The sequence below is a fragment of the Phaethon lepturus genome, unplaced genomic scaffold (assembly GCF_000687285.1).
Source record: "Phaethon lepturus isolate BGI_N335 unplaced genomic scaffold, ASM68728v1 scaffold17312, whole genome shotgun sequence".
In the NCBI taxonomy this organism is placed as follows: domain Eukaryota; kingdom Metazoa; phylum Chordata; class Aves; order Phaethontiformes; family Phaethontidae; genus Phaethon; species Phaethon lepturus.
This window is the reverse complement of record NW_010522787.1, coordinates 25,989-42,943: the sequence shown is the minus strand read 5'-3', so window position 1 is coordinate 42,943 and position 16,955 is coordinate 25,989. Positions and strand designations below refer to the sequence as shown.

Genomic DNA, 16,955 nt, shown 5'->3' with positions numbered 1-16,955 from the left:
CTATGTCCAGACGTTTTTCTCTTAAGAGATGGGTCAAAATGGGAACAAGATGGTGGCTTACAGAACACAAAATGGTAGGTGAGCCCATAGGAGACAGTATGCACAAGCCAAGCCTGCTCTGCCACCGTCAGGGAATAGTACTGGTAACGGTTTCAGTAAGCTCATAGCTTTGTATCTTGTTTTTCTGTACCATTCTGGAATTTAATATTATGTGGCATGGCCTTTATGCTAACGTAGACTTTTGGAAAAAGTATTACTGTGTCCTAAGTGATTTTTCAAAAGAAGTGGTCAAATTCTGTACTCCTCCGTTAGTAAGCTTGCGGACTAACAGGACTGGAGCTGTGCCCTTCTGTGGAGTACGCGTTTGTTTATGGTCTGAACATAAAATCAACATTTGTCAAGGCACTGCCGATTTAAATTATCTTCTCTGTTCCTAATGCCACATGATGTCACTACTGACGTCAACCTGATAGATAAGCTTACAGGATGCCACAATTCTTTACTGGATTGAAAAAGAAAAAACAGGCGGGGGGGCCCAGGAAGGTGTAAAATCAAGAATCTTGTGATGCAAATGTACGTACTCAATGTAAGAAATCACAGGAGCAGGTTCCAGGGCCTGGCCATACAGGTCCCGTCTGGTCAGTAGGGGCTGTGCTTGTGGCTTTGCAATATGGTTTGGATTTCAGATGTAGCATTAGGAGAATTTGTATTTGAATCCAGCGTCAGTTAGATAAAAGGGGAGATTGTTCAGTGTGTGGAGTAAATACTTTTAATCAGGAAATAAAGACCCATGATTTTAATTTATTTGGTGTCATGGTGACAGAGTAGGCAGGTGAAGATGATCAACTTTTGCAATTAAAAGGAAGAATTTCCACAGTTACCACTTTCAAATGCCCAATCTGACATTAGTAAAACTGCCACTGATTTCAGCAACCGCAGGATCGGGTTCTTTTTTACCCTGCTTGTTGTCAGTTGATCTCTTAGTTATTTTTAAGAATGTAGGAATCAAATAACAATTTGTAATTCTTAACAGGCAGAAGGTTAGAGATATGTCACTTGTGAGTGCTGAGCACCTGGCTCTGACAGCTTTCACATCAGCAAGCTTTAAATGTAGTTATTTATGACTACCGTATTAAAGAACATAGTTGTACATTATATCATTATTTTTTAATTCTGAACTCTGAAAAAAAACTTAAGGTATCACTCGCTTCTGAATACGGCTAATAGGTTAGTATATTAAGATGACATGTCAGGCAATTTTCCCCTCATAGGATGGTTCTTTACTATGATTTCAAAAACGACCTCTATGTTTACAATGGCAATTTTGCACATGCAAGTTGTTGTGAATGTACAAAATTTCAAATATGAATACTTAGCAGCTAGTGATATTTAAATCTCTGTTAAAATTTCATATGAACTTACTGTTACCTGTTCAGGATGAAACTGCTAACAGAAATCGAATATTTAGGTTAAAACATACGGCAAATCTCTTTACTAAACTTCCACCGTATGAATTATTTTATAGAAAGCAGTAAGTTCTTTTTTACTAGTGCGGAAGTCTGCTTTAATACTTAATGTCATAGTGGACCTAGTTTTCTGATGGCTTTGCTTTCCAGTTGGTTTGTTTCATCAATCACAACTTACCTTTTGTTCTTTTTCAGTTGAAGAAGGTGAATCTTCAGATTTTGCTTTGACCTGGGACTCCTCAGTGACTCAATCAGGTAAATATTTTAGGTTCTTCTGATTGCAAAAACTGCCAGAAAGCTGCCAGGCTTTTTACAGGAACTGTATTTTGTATGTCACATTCCTGTCTCAAATCCAAGACTACCCACTGCAACACAATTTTTATATCAGTTCCATATGGTCAATAAAATCTATTACATACAGAGACTAATATAGTCTTATCCTCCGGAGAGCCATTCTTTCTTCTTGTGGGCATACTGAAACGGGTTGTGATTTCTCCAGTATAACCACTTTGAAGTTTTCTGCAATGGGCACTGTTGCACATTCATTCCAATCTAATTACATAAAAGCTGCTTTAATAGGAATTTTAAACCTCAGTCTCAACTGGAATGTGTGTATTTCTCCTCCTGGAGGAAATTGGAAAGTACTGTCAGGGCTGGAGAATAAAAGTGGTACATCGCCATGGTACAAAGACTTAACATTTGAACCAGATTTTGGTCTGCTTGATAGTAGCAACACTTAAACATGTATCTAGGGCTTGTTCATCTGTGTTACATTGATAATTTCAATAAAAAGAGGCTCAAGAAACTGAACAGGATAAAGCAAGTTTGTAGCTGTGTAATATGTATTGATAACACAAATGTGAGGGTAAATGTCCGATTAGTTTGTGTTTAAAGTAGCTGGCTACATCTCAGTCACTGTTTGTGCCCTGTGTAAAGGTTTGGTTTTTTTTACTGTCTATTATGTCTTTAACATTTATGAAATTCTCAGAATATTTTTGATTTTGAAGCCAGTAAGTCTATTTCTGTGCTCTCTTCATGCTGGACTGTGCGATGGTATTCTCAGAAGCTCAGCAGCAACCTGAAAGCAGCTCAGAAACTGAGCAGTAATACGAAAATTAACAATGGTGCTGCATTCCTGATTGGCATGGGCTTTATAAGAGTCCTGGGGAGACTGGCTCACAGGAGACTTTTCTTACTGAAGTCAGTATCTAGCTGGTCTCGAAGGCATAAACTGCCTTTGTGTGGCACTTTGTGGCATTTCACTTTGTACCAACTGCACTCTCGGTTGGGCTGGGTACATTTCTGGGCACTACGGCTGTTTTGAACGGTTTGTGTTTTCACTAGTCTTTGATAGCAAATATTGCTGCTGCTGCTGCTGCAAACCCCCAGCTGCGATGTCGAAGGCCCCTTTGTGCCTGGAGCTAACGGCGCATGAAAAGAGCGCTCGCCGGCTCTCTTGCTTGACCTTCGTCTCAAACAGCAGTGGAGTGGAGTTACCGGTGTTATCTATCACAAGTCTTGGATTGTATTAAATTTAACATAGGCTGAGGTTCGAAACAGCAACGACAACAAAAAAAATAATTTCTGTGCAGAGCGGGACTTAATTTGGGATTTCTGGATGGTATTGTTGACTACCCTGTAAGTAAAAGACAGCCTGTGAAAGGCTTTTCCCAAATTAGTTGAGTCTCCTCCATTTTTCTTCATTTACTCCCATAATTACAGCTCTTATTCAAGATGTCAGATGTGGGATAAAATGTACTGTATGCGTGATTTATGGCAGCTTAAGGAAAATGTGTGCTAATTGGGGGATTTTCCTCTTAATACGTTTAGTACCTGCAGATGCCAATCTCGCATGTATATGAAAATACAATACAGTATCCTATCAAGACAGGGTGCAGTGCATGGGACAGAGGTTGCAGGCTGGAATATGACCGAGGAGCTACATAGAAAAAGCTTAAAAAGCCGTAGTCTGCGGTGGTGTGGCTGCGTGGAGTCACTGGCTCTTGTGTGGTGTGCCTCCAAAGCTATATTCAGTAACTGAAAACAGCCCTTCAGTCCCAGTGTGCGAGACTTTCATTATGTTCTTTTATGATCTTCCTGTTTGCATTAGCTCCAGTAGTGTGATGTTGAAGTTCAATAAAGGGTGAAAAAACACGCTTCAACTTCTTGTTTCATGCCCCTTCCTTCCCTAGCCCAAAATGACAAAATTGCCTCCCCTTCCTTGACCCCCCCAACAGAAAAAATCCCAAAAGGCCAAACCCGGGACTTGTTAACGCTGAAACATTTGCCAGATGTTTCAAATTAACATATTTCTCTCCCTTCTCCTGTATGTGTTTGTACATCTCTGTGTGTGTGCAAACACATACAAAGTGACTTCTGAAAAATTCCCTTGGCGCTCTGTGCAGCTGCTGTGGGCCGGGGGAGCAGCGGTCCTGGGGTGGTGTGGTACGAAGGGACAGCAAGAGCAGGTAGAATGTAATTTATTTAACTTTTTTTTTTTTTTATTAATGCTAGCAAAATATTTATATAGGTGCAGTTGTGGGGAGAGAAGGTGCTTGTGCTGCTATACCTTACTTTGTTCATCAAACCAGTAGAAGCTATACTGGAATTTTTTCTTGTGAGTATGACTTGAATCTGCAGTCATGGGGCTTGTCCAGGTAGCTGTGACCGCTGTCTGTTGCCAGGTCAGGCTTAAGCGTTTGTAAGTTCGGGGCAAGACGTGTCAAACACTGGGGTCCAAGCTCTGTGTCTCATGGTGAGCTTCTCTGCCACTGAAGTGTACTGAAGGTGTACGGTTTGTGCATCCCTGACAGGACCGTGGCACTGGGCGGGGGGCTGTTTGCGGGAGCTGCTTGGTGCAGCTCATGGAAATTTGGCAGTGGACACGTTGGCAGCAGAAATCCTGTGCTCGGATGGGTCTGTTCGGTGATGGCTTAGCACAGGGCACCATCCTTTTTCCTGTGGTTGGGTATGTGCACAAGTTGCTGTCTGCTCTGGCTTAACTGCTCATTCCTGGTAAAACCTACAAAGGTGAAATGCTTTGCAGGAATCCAGCCTTTGGCATAGTTGCACTAAGGAATTTATTCATGTACTTTAAATACAACTAGAAATATTTCTATGATTTTTTTTTTTAATGACCACAACTTAAAGGCTGTACATATTAGCCTACAGAATCAGGAAAATGTATGAGGAGGCAGAGGCTGCCCTCACACCAGGGTAAATAATCTGGGTGTCCACCAGCCCTGTTTAACAATGGGCATATAGCGAATTTCCTTCCTCTTCAGGTCTTGTAAACATTTTTTTTTCCTTAATGTAAAAGGAAGAAAAAAAGCTTTTCCTTTCCTCTCTTAATCTAAGGACTTAGCTTGCTGTTAAAGAGCAGGTCAGTAGTGTTTTGCTGTGTAGGAGGCAGAGACGTTTTCTGTCCCAGAGGAAGAGCGCAGCTGAGGGCTCCTTCCCCCTGCTTTTCCCTCCTAACAGCACGTGCAGCCCTTGCAGCCCGTGCGTCCCGCTCCGAAAGCGTCAGAGAGGCTGGGGCGGGCAGGGGCCGGGGCTGGGCAGGGCGCCGGGGGGCCACACAAGCGCCCGCCTCTGCTTTGCAAAAGGGTTTTCTGCTGCTTCGAAGCCAAGAGGAAAATAAGATTCAATATTTGCGAAGCAAGGGTCCAGCCAGACAATGCTGCATTGCTGTTGTAATACATCACGGGAGTATTATCTTGAGGAGCAACAAGGGACGTTTTAAAGAAGTAAAAAGTCTTACTAAATATATAGAGAATTTAAGGCATTTTAAAGACCGATGAAAGCATTTTACATGGGGGTTGCTGGGGAGTTTCTCATTAGTCTGACTGTGAGGGCCCGGGGAATGTTGGCTGAATTGTCTGGGGCAGAGCAGATTCCGTCTTCTCCTTAGGAGCGCACAGACCTAAACACCTGACTCTTTGTGTTTGCTTTTGAGGTAACTGAAGGCATCTTACTTTTTTATGCAGCTATGAGTTATGATACTGATCAAGAAAGAGTTTGGGGAATAGGAGGCTGGGGACAAATGGTACTGGGTACATCTCTGTGCATGTGTGTTTGCAGGACATGGGGGGATCTCTGCAGCATTTGCAACTTACAAGGGCCTCTCTGACGCTAGTGCCCAACAATCCATTAGCACACAACATTAGTATCACTCAACTATAACATTCCAGAAATCAGGAAAATAAATTACAGGTTGGTATTCCCCCCTTTCCCCTTTAGCTCCAGATTTCCTGTCCCTGCCACTGAGCTTGCTGCAGCAGCTGGGCACACGTGCGAGGGACATGTTAACAAAGCGCCGCATGGGAAAAAAATCCACAACATTTTAGGGCACAGACATTTGATGTTTCGCCATTAAGAGTTGTCCCATGTGCTTGTTTTGTACAGTACACTACCTTAGATTTTTAATTGCCTTCTGCAATTTCTTTTAAGGTTTTCTTCCTTTAAGGAGGAAAAAAAGAAAAGAAAAGGGGAAGCAGGAGCATTTGAGAAATGAACCACAAAATAAAAGAAAACCACCCTGTGGTTACTCCTTTTCCCCTCTCTTCTGCTTTGCGTGGCATCTCTCAGCTATGTAAATCACAATTTTCACTTGGTATCTTCAGAGGAGATCTTCTTGACGCAATTTGGAGACTTATTTTCACCCAGCGTTACCAGAGCCTGTGCCGGGGCTCTTTTAATGCCGTCTCTGCTGCTTGGGGCTCTCCCTGCCCGTTCCCTCCTGGCTGTTCCCTGTGCTCTCCTCCACCGTCGGTCTTCTGATCCCAGCGCTGCTGCTGTCTGCTCCCCAAGTGCTGAGGGTTTCTGTTCTCCTCTCTTTTGTAGGTTTAGGTTTCATTTTTTCTGCCAAAGGAGCAAAATGGATGAGAAAGCTGAGGTCTCATGAAGCAAACATTCTTGCCCCCACAAGTATTCATGCATTAACTTTTTACCCTTTTCTGTTTATTCAGATAAGCTACAGAAAATGCGTTCTCCTTCCTCACTTTACCCCTTTTGAAGGCCCATTTTGGTCACGCAAAGTTTGTTGACCCTCAGCCTTCCTTCAGCACCCTGGGCTTGCACGTCCTAGCATGGTCTACTGCCTGGTGGCCCACCAAGGCCACCATCCTCACAGGACCACATCTCCTGTGGTCTCACAGTACCCAGGGCTGTTCCTGCTCCCTGCCCTTGTTCCCCTGGCAGCTCCCACGGAGCCACAGAATCATTAAGGTTGGAAAAGACTTTAAGATCATCAAGTCCAACCATCAACCCAGCACCACCATGCCCACAATTGGACCAGCCATTGCTGGTCCTGCTCCAGCCACACGACCCACTGGGCGTGGGCTGTGTCAGGAAGGTCCAGATGAGAGAGACTGCCCTCCCATAGACACCAAGCTCTTTTTCGCTATTTCTACATGTATTGTATTTTGGTTTATTTAACTTTTAAATGGCAGAACGCTGAAAAACAAACCCTCCCAAACACCCTCAACATGAAATTCTGGGCTCTCTGCTGCAGAGCATTGAAAAGGTCGGTCGCAATTCAGTGGGCATTAGAAACTGGTTATCTTGCAAGTACTCTGAAATTACCTGTCCTGAGTGCCTTCACGAGGTGAGACATCATCTCGGAGCACATCAGCTCTAAAAGTTGATTTCATTAGTAAATCAATATGAGAAGATTCTGATTACAGTGCGTAAGGGTTTCCAAAGAAATAAACCTTTGAACTTAGCAAAGAACATAAGAGACTTTGATAACTTTCTTAGTTGAATATTTTTTCAGTATCTATGAAATATTTTCTCAACTGGTTGTCTGTCTTAGGTTGGTTTTAAAAACAGCATCCTTGTCTCTGCATGGACCTGCAGCATGCAGCCCAGTCGCTATAGTCTGAGGCTCTCAAAATTTTAAGTATCTCCTTTGGACACAGCCAAAACCCAAATAAATGCAAACTAGAAATAAAGCGAGGGAATTTTCTAGCTCTGGGTGCTGCATTCCTCATTTATTCTGAGTTGAACTTTTATTTTCCTTGGTAATGTGTGGGTTTTTATGATGTAACATAGTTACATGTCCTTTCAGAAGAGAGAGAGAAAAAAATCTCCCTTCCTAATTATAAAACTTTATTTTCAAAACTTCAATCTTTTTATTTATAAATACTTTTAAAAAAAATAAAGTACTTTTGATTGTGTTTTTGGAAACAGAAGGTGAAGTGATAGAAAGTACATGATACTCAGATAATGTGGTGGTGGGTCAGCATCCAAGACAGATGTAAGATTTTTTTGGAACTGGGATAATACAAAAAGAAACAAAATGAGTAATTATAAACCCAAACAGATTACTCTGTTTGTAGGAGCTTACAGCACAACTCTGCCTCTGCAGGCATGAGGGCTTCCTGGGAGCAAGTCTCTGCTCCCAGCGCTCCCGGGAAGGGGGAATTGGCGCTGCTGGAGGAAGACGTTGGCCGGAGTGACGGGGTCCCTGGGGGTCCCAAAGTCTGACTGACACCGTGTGGCTGTAGCACATTCAGCGAAAGTAGAAGTATAAAAAATGAGATTCCTCGCTGCGTGTGGCGCGGCGCAGCACCGACATGTGCATCTGTCATGGAAACGGCCGCCCTGCGAATCCGCTGAGGTGTCTCTGGTGGTGCAGCACCATAGGTGTTCCCCTCTTGTTCGGGGAGGGAATCTCCGGCGAGAAGGAGCGATCTTCAGATGTGAACACAGCATGGGTGTCAGTATTTAAATTAGAAGCACACACCTGTGTATTATGGCATTTCCTAGAAAATACTTACTATTAAAAATGTTAATTGGGAAAATTGTAGCGATAGCACAGAGGAGGAGAATTAATTTCCATGGTAAAAGAGGCGAGGAAAGAAAAGCTCGTTTCAAAGTGAGCTACCGAGTGCTTCCCTACCCCATCACCCACCTGTTCCCAGGCTTTTTAAAGACCGTGTCTGCTGGAAAGCCAGTCAGCTTAAGAGAAGCTGAGCAAGCGTTTATCACAGCGTGGCGTTAGTGTTGCCGAGCTTCGCAGTACCTAAAGCCAGCCCCCCCAAATTGCTACGAGCAACATCCGTGAAGGGAGGACCTCCGCAGGCTGCGGGGTCGCAGCCCCTGCCTGGCCGTGCTGGCGAGGGGCCGTGGACTCGCGTGCACTGGGGTGCCGGCAGTGCTTTGGGACTGGTGATGGGCAGCAAGGTTTCAGTCAAACCTGGGAGTATCTCTGGGTTAACCTCATCTTGAAGTCTTGCGAGCTTGGTGTATCTGCTGGCACGGGGCCGCTATGGGTTGAGGATGTTCCTGGAGGGTCTTCTGGCAGGGGTGTCTTGCCAGAAATACACATACACCATCAGCATGGACGGTTGCATCCTACCAGAGCTGGCACGGGACGTCCTCCACCGGGTCATGTCCCTGTCTTGCCGGCAGTGTTTTTTTCCCTGCAACAAACTTGCTTTTTGTTTAAAATGTGCCTGTTGGCGCTTTATCTGCTGGGAGACTGTAACACTGTGCTTCGTTTCCTTGCACCAATTGAAGGAAATCGTTCACCTTCATGGGTGGACCCTGAGGCACAGCCTTCCTGGCTCTCCATCCCTTGCTTCCGTTCAGGTCTCCCGTGGGTGTGAACATCCCAGTAAAGGGCGCTGGCATTGAGCTGGAAGGAGCACTGGAGAGGAGCAAGGCATAACACAGCACCGTCCCATCTTCTTCACACTCCTGCTCTCCCTTCCTGTGTTTCTTTCCAGTGATGCTACCTTGTCCTCCCTTGCTGCCCAAGCGAAGGGCTGCGAGTAGATGAACATTTTTCTGTGTTTTTAGATGAAAATTGTATCTGTTGCTTACAATAGCCTTCAGGAGCATAACTAGCAGTAATGGGCTGAAGTAAAGCAAAGGAGATGCTAGGCTGAATATGAGGAAACATTTCCCAGTAGTGGGATCTAGTAGTCTCTGGTGTTATCTCCCATCACTTCAGTCACTTTCAAACCAGACTGCACAAAGCACTTGAAAATACACTGTAGGAACGGTCTTACATTAGCAGAGGGATGGATAAGATAACCTGATAAATCCTCCTTATATGTAATTTATCCAATTCTGCCATGCTCTGGGTTTGCTAATCTCCTGCAGATTTAGGACAGAAGCAGACTGAATGGTCAGGCAAATCGTGCTTTCTACAGCTATTTATTTCAGTAAATATTTTTATGTAGGATCTCAAAGAGCTTTACAAATGCTAATTAAGCCTCCCAACCTGGTAGAACGTCTTCCTTGTGCCCCATTCCATACTCCTTTGTCTCCGCACCATGCAGCGTGCACTGTGTTGCAGGTTGACCTTCCCAGAGGGCTCCGGCTTCAGGATTGATGGGCTCTTGCCAGCCCGTCTTGCTTTGAGTCATTTCTGCAGGGCAGTGGCTTCGCTTTTCCAAGTCTGCTTTGGCTGGCTTGTAGGAGCAAGGGAAGCTGAAACCATGCTGCTGTAGGAAGCGCTTGCAATGGGTTTTACCTTTGTGAAATCAGACCGCTGAAGAGTTGAAGGGAAGTCTCCTGGTGAACAATTTCTTTGGTTTTCACAGAAATTTCTGTTCTGCTTTGACTAGTTTACACATTGCAGTTGTAACTGGTAGCGCAAAGCTCCCAGCCTGAATAAATGTAAAACGGGAATAACAGAATATATTGCACTGGCCTGTTGCTTAAACAAGAAAAATCAATAAAAAATAATGCCACAGTGGTGGATCCGCAGTAATCATTCTTCTTGAGAAAAAAACAAATTGTGCCAATCATGAGAATGTGGTTTTATAAACAAGGTTGTAAAAGAAGAAAAACAAATGGAATAAACAATCTCCACTGCCTTGATTTCTGGGCTGTGTAAGAACATTGATATGAAACTCTGCAGTGAAGAGCTGCATGAAATTTATGATGCTTTGCCCAAATAATCTTTGCTTATTCAGTACAGGAAACTAGAATCATTTGGGTTGGAAGGGACCTCTAGTGGGTCTTATTCAACATTGACCTGACTTGTAAAAGTTTCTGTAACCGTTACAGCTGTATTTTTGGTTAAATTGTCTTGAAGGGCTAAGCTTATCATAGACCAAGGGTACAAATAAGGTTACTGTAGCATAAGAATGTGTAGAAAATGGAAATTAAGACCAAATATTAATGAAAAAAAGGATTTTTAAAAGTTAGTATAGCCTAAAATTTCCCGTAATAGAAGATACATTTGTATTTCTGTCATTTAGTGTCTAAAGTAGCCTTTTTCCAGTCTCGCCAAAAGGAATTATGATGTCATTGTCAAAATAAACTGAGCTCATCTCACAATCTCGTATTTGTTGTGTATAAATTCAAATGAGAAAACTGTTAAATGGGACCATTTATAATGAGATTTGAGACACGCTATGGCTCTCACTTGGAGACAAGTGACCTTTGTCTTTTTTGGGGCTGAGTAACAGCACGATGAAGATTTAATAGATGTGTGCGGGGACCTGGCGATAGATTGGGGTGTGTGTGGAAGAGGTGCTCAATGTGTCTTGCTCTACATATTTTTGAATGCATCACACGTGGGACTGAAGTGCCTGCCTGTTTGCCTGTTTTACTAGCCATGCCTCCATTCTCCCTTAGATAGCTTTGGTGTTCGTTATTATCAATTACTAGACAGTCACAAAACACTAAAGAGAAAGGAAAAAAAACGCGCACTTTGCTTGGAAACACTGTCTGCGTTGCATAAAGCTCTGACAAGATCAAGCCTCTAATTAAATTATCTGGCACGTGGACAATTCTGTTCCGAGATCTGCTGAGCTAATGTGTAGCCATTAGCTCATACAGCCACCAAGTCAGAAGTACCAAAGAGACAATTTACATAGGGCCACAGCGTGTTTTAAAAAATTCTGGTGAGTTGTGAAGCCTGTAATGTTAATTGCCAGTTAGCACATTGTAATTGCTGTAATTATTTGCAAGTAAAATGATGTAAGGGACTTAACATTGTACTTTTCTTAACACTTCACATGTTGGTGATCCACTAAATCCCCCACTTAGAGTTCCGCTGGTTATTTTAAGAGCTCAACAGCCACTTGCTGAAGTCTGATCTCGTCCACAAGCTCGTCGTTCTGCTCGTTGTCTTTAATGCTGAGCGGTGGCTCTCTAAAGACTTTATTAAAAAAAAGCAATAAAATAATAAATGCGAATGTCTGCTGCTGACCAGCGAGAGCATAGCCAGCCCTGCAGCCGGCCGCACCGGAGCCCAGCTGGGAGAGAGCCCTCAGCACAAATTGCCAGCCTATTGCCTCCCACCGCCACGCCGCGGAAGTGGGCCAAAAGCTCCTCCGTATGGGATTAAAGGGATGTGTAATAGATTAAAGATCAAAAATGTTAATTAAGAAGTGGTCTTTTCTAATAAGATGCCTTCAAGGGCACGGTACCAAAAATGAGGCAATATCTCATTTTGGCAACAGTGCTGGGGTTGTAATGAAGCTGGAGCACGGGGGTAAGGGAAGAAGGAAGGGACGCCTCCTGTTCAAGGCATCCCCTTCAGAAGGGGTAAATCAATTAGCAATTAAAATGTAAACATATAAGTCAGAATGACATTACTCTGAATGCTACCGATCACTGTGTGGATTTAGACGTACGCGTTTTAGCTTGGTGTTTCCTTGAGGATAAGTCGGCAGTTTGGCTGATAAAAAAGGACGCCTTCAGCTTAGTGGTGTTTAAGCAGCAGCATGGTAATTTGGCTGAAAATAACCACTCTTGCTGGAAGCTTTCATGCATTTGAAGTGAATCCGTGCAGTTTATTTTCCTGACGTAATTTTCTAGATTTGGGAAGTTTAGCACCTTTGTTGCTGGATTGAAACTTGGAGGTGCTACGTTTGGGGGAAAGGCTTATTTCTCTTCAGAGAAGAGCCACAACTCTGAGCTCTCTTATTCCAGGCTCCTGCAGCGGGGAGAAGTTTATGTTTTACAAATAAACTGATACGCAAGTGTTACTTTTGTGTTTCAAACCCAAAAGGTGGTTTTGAAATTTTATTGCATCATTATAACTAAAGAAAACACGCTTTTTCTTAAACTTGAGCATTCTAGTTACTGACTCGGCTGTTACATTTTCTTAGTAAACTCATCAAAACTCCAAAAGGAAACCTCAGATGTTTAACAGCTCTTTTCCTTGTGGTGGAATGATGGGATTTCCCATCCCACTTCATCCCACACTTTCTCCTCTAAATGCCTTAATGCTGAAAGCTGCAGTATATCTGAAGCGAGTTATTTGCCAGCATAAAACGGAGGGACCCTGTAGGCAAATTTCTTCCCTCTGGGTTGGAAGCTTTTGCCTGGATAAAGAAAACACTGGCACGGTGAGGCGCTCTGCTTAGCGTGTGTATATGTTTTAAGGCTCTGGCTGTTGTTAGAACCAAAGCTAGAGAGAATTTTCCATTTGAGAGAAATATGGTGGGAAGGCGCTCGCCAGTTGTGTGCCTCTGTGTGTGCGGCGAGCTGGGCCCGACTGAAGCAACCTGGCAGAAAAAAGTCCTCTGACAGTGGTCTGAAATTTAGATTTGTTGCTCTAGCTGTGTATATTTAGTCTTCATCTGTTGTGTGAGTCTTTAGCAGAAAAGAGCACTGGGAGGAGGTGAGCGAGTGAAAGACAACAGTTCTGTGCTACCGGCTCGCCTGCGGCCCGCAGATGCAGTGGGGAAGCGGAGCGCGGCATCCGCGTCCTTGAGAGGTTTTCCCTGGGTCTCGTTTAGTTGAGAGGGGGTTCGGAGCCCTCGGAGCTGGGTACGGTGTAGACTTGTGCTTATTGGTATTATTTGGCTTGGATGGGGGCTATGGGCAACTTAAATTACACTAAATTCCCGCGCCCTGATTTTGTCAGATAAGCGAACACAGACGGAGATGGTGGTTGTTTCCATTCACAGAAAGAAAATCAGAGAACTATTTCTTATCCAAAGAATTAAATCAGATTTTTTTCCAGTTCATAAATGTATTGCTTTTGATGGACTGATTAGTTCCATCTTTACTTGATTTCACTTACGTTTGTTGTTGAAAGAAATGTGTAACTCGGACTTGAGGTGGCCTTCTCCCAAGAAGGGCTATGTCAAGCCCCGCTACGTCTTGCTGACACATCAAGGACATACAAATGTAGCAACAGAAAGATCATTGCCTTTTTCCATATTATCAAGTTCTTTTAAAAGGCTCAAAGTCATTTTGTACCAGGCAATTTTGAAGACAGTGTTCTGAATTAAAGTTTTCCTCTGTGTAATTCTGACAATATTCAAAAAAGATGTATGTAGTCTGTTATTCTTCTTTCAGCGACAATAGGGAAGACTTCCATTTTGCATTGCTGATTTAGTCAAGTTAAGCTATATTTGCAGAAAAATGGTCAGTTTGTAATGCTGTCAATAATTTGCACAGAATACGTCCCATGCAGAAATTGAGAAAACTTGAACTTAACCTTTTGTAGTAGTTCATATTGTGCCCTTTGCATTTAGCACACAAGTCCAGGTTACCCTTATCCTGTTAAAGGAATAAGAAATGTTCTGTGTAAAAACAAACAAACAAACAAAACACAACAAAAACCAACCAACCAACCAAAAAAACCTACAAAACCCCCCCACCAAAAAAACCACAAGAAACCCAAACCAACAAAACCAAAAAAACCCCCAGAAACTTCCACAGTAACATCCAGGAAGCATATACAAAATCAGCAGGGTTAGGCAGGTATAAATGAGAGCAGCATTTGGTCTATAATCTTATGAAAAAGAGGTTGTGCAGTAAAAAAGTACTTTTTCTGATCAAGGTGAATTTCAGGCTGAAACCTTGCACAAGTTAGCTAATAGATTGGTAGAACTTTTTCTGGACAGGATGTTGCAGAAATCCACATTTCTTCTTCATTTTTTCTTTATATATTGTGTGTGCAGACAGCTGCAGTGTTGAAGACGTGAGGAACATCACCTCTGCAAATGCTCTTTGTATCTCTGGGTTTGTGTTGTGACAAGCAAGTGTAGATTCCTCTGTGTAACAGAATTAAATCATGTTCCATTTTTCACCCTTAATGCCAAGAAGTGGCGCTCGGTGTTTATGGTGTTTTGTGTGTGAAATTGAAATAAGAATTGGTGTTGCTCTTCCTCCAAAATGGTTTATAAAAACTGGTGAATTTTTAGGGCTTTTTATATACCGAGGTTGTAAACCTGTTGTATTTTAAATGACTTTGAGTTGCAAAGAAACCCACAGATACACCACAAGCATTGGAAGCGTGGCGGAGCCATCGGTGAACTATTAAGTGAGAAAACACATCAGAAGAGTTAAGTATTTTTAGCTTGATACAGTTTTAAAATATTTCATTACAGTATCTGGTTAATGAACATTGTGGCCAGACTGCATAATTGGCTGCGGATGTAGGAAGTGAAAGTGCTTCAAAAGCAGACTCCTAGCTGTGATAGCTGTAAATTGGCTGGAAGGGTCCAAAATAACCCCCAAACCCCTCTTTCCGCATCAGCCGTGGGGCTGGTGGGAGAGGGGCCGCGTGGGGCTGTGGGTGCAGTGGCCGTGCCCGCGTGAGCCGCAGCGTGCGGCTGTTCAAAAAGCTGTTTTGAAGGATGAAGTTCTCAAGTGTGCGTCTTCCTGCTTGTCAGCAACTAAAATGCAAATTCAATAACTTCAGGGAAAAAATTGGGACTGGGCCCCCACAAGGAAATATGCCTTTTAAAAATGGATCATTTGTTATTATTACTACTTTTTACCTAGTGCAAAGTACACAGGGAATGGGGCTGCTAAAGAGCATATCAACTAAATTAGGGTTAATTAGAAGTTCTCCCAAATAGCTGGTGCTTCATCAGCAACAGAGCAGCATGTAAATACATCTAATTTCTCTCCAACTAAACTCTTCACAAGCTTAATTACAGCAGCAACAATATCTCCCCCCCTTACCTCCCCTTTTTCATTAGCAGGAGCGGGTCATTAGGAGCTGTATCTGGCGAGGGTTACCAGGAGCGGTCCAGAGCTGCACCTTCCACAGGTGTCCTTCGAGGCTGAGGAAGAAGTGCAGGAACTTCCAGTGTATCTGGAAGAGCCCAATTAAGGTAGTTCATAAGAAACTTGAGAAGCAGAAAGCACTGATGGAAAGGAAAAAAACCCCACCACTACATTCTGGGGAGGCTTTTGTTAATTACATGAATTATTTCCACTTCTTGGACTATTGGCTGTCTTAATTTCTTCCCCATTATTTGCCAGCAAAAATCCATACTTAGGGTTTTCTATCCATTTGGCTTTTACCATTCATCATCCTCACGGTAGATCTGAGGACTCTGCCCGTTCTCCGATGCTGCGTACCGCACGGCTGTCTCCTGCTCTGGCGCTCGGGACCTGCCGAACGAGAGGACCAGCTGAGGGAGACAAGACTTTAAAGTCTTCTTAGCTTTAACTCTTTTAAATGTCTTTTCACACTTCCTTCACCACGTAAGGCTAGAAGAAAGAACACAGGAAAATATTAGGAGAAAGTGTTATCGCTGCTAAAAGGATCACCATGCTGGAGGACTGGTGCAGCTCATTTCTTATTCCAGGGAAAAATCGCTGAAGACCTCTTGTCAGAAATTAGTTATCACAGGGGAATATAAACCTGGGTGCAGGTTTTGGCTGGATGCAGAAGTGCGCTGCTGAGGGCTCCTTCCGAGGGTTTAATTTATTTCATTTGGTGTTTGATTCACTGTCCTCTATGCTTTTTTTTTTTTAGTTTCATTTTTTTATTTCTAATTCTATTGAAGCCAGTGCATTCCTTATTACACGGTGTCATGTTTCAGCCAATCCCAAATTAATAAATGAGCAGCAGCAGAATAGCATGCAGCACAATTCTAACAGCATGAGCCACACAGAAGTATATTTCACTTAGCTCCAATTTAAATACTCTGCTTTGCTCAATTTAATTATGTGAAATTACTGAATTAATGGCTTTGTCAAGTGAAACGTGTAGGACTTCAGAGTTTGGTATTAAGGACAGAAATGAGAAAGGAAATTTGAGGTACATTAATTTTTGTGTGTGAGCTTGTGTTAAACACAGACTGAAACGTAACTGAGCCCACAGCCCAAAATCACATCATGTTTTAAATCTGGGGAAAAGAGAATGAGCACAAAATGGCAGGAAACTTTGACTTGTTCTGCTAATTTGGTTTCCCCGTTGGCTTGTATTAATCTCCTCGCTGTATCTGCTGGGCAGGAGAGGTGTGTGTTTGTGCAGCAGGGGCTGGCCACGGTCACGCAGAGGTAATACTTTTTGCAGAATCCGATGCTTCTCTAATAGCTTGGCCACCTGTTAAATACCCTTTCCCATACTGCATAAAACAAGATGCACAGACTTGCCTCTCTTTTCTGGTTGAGAATCTTGTTAAATTAATGAATGTGAAAAAAAGGCAACTAAAGTCTTTTGCTGTGGTCTGAATACCTGCATCAGGACATCGTGCCCAGCCTGATGCTGGTCGTGCAGAGATGCACACGCGTAACGAGACCTGGGGGTAACATTTCCAAAAGCTTGTA

At 43.1% G+C, this 16,955-nt stretch overlaps 1 long non-coding RNA gene across 1 annotated transcript in view; it reads left to right on the top strand.

The window, feature by feature from the left end:
- Positions 1–1,661: 1,661 nt before the first annotated feature.
- Positions 1,662–16,955, top strand: part of LOC104616801 — a 31,390-nt gene continuing 16,096 nt past the window's right edge. Inside the window, exon 1 of the long non-coding RNA XR_737991.1 lies at positions 1,662–1,721. This is a non-coding gene — a long non-coding RNA (uncharacterized LOC104616801). The remainder of the gene's footprint in view (positions 1,722–16,955) is intronic.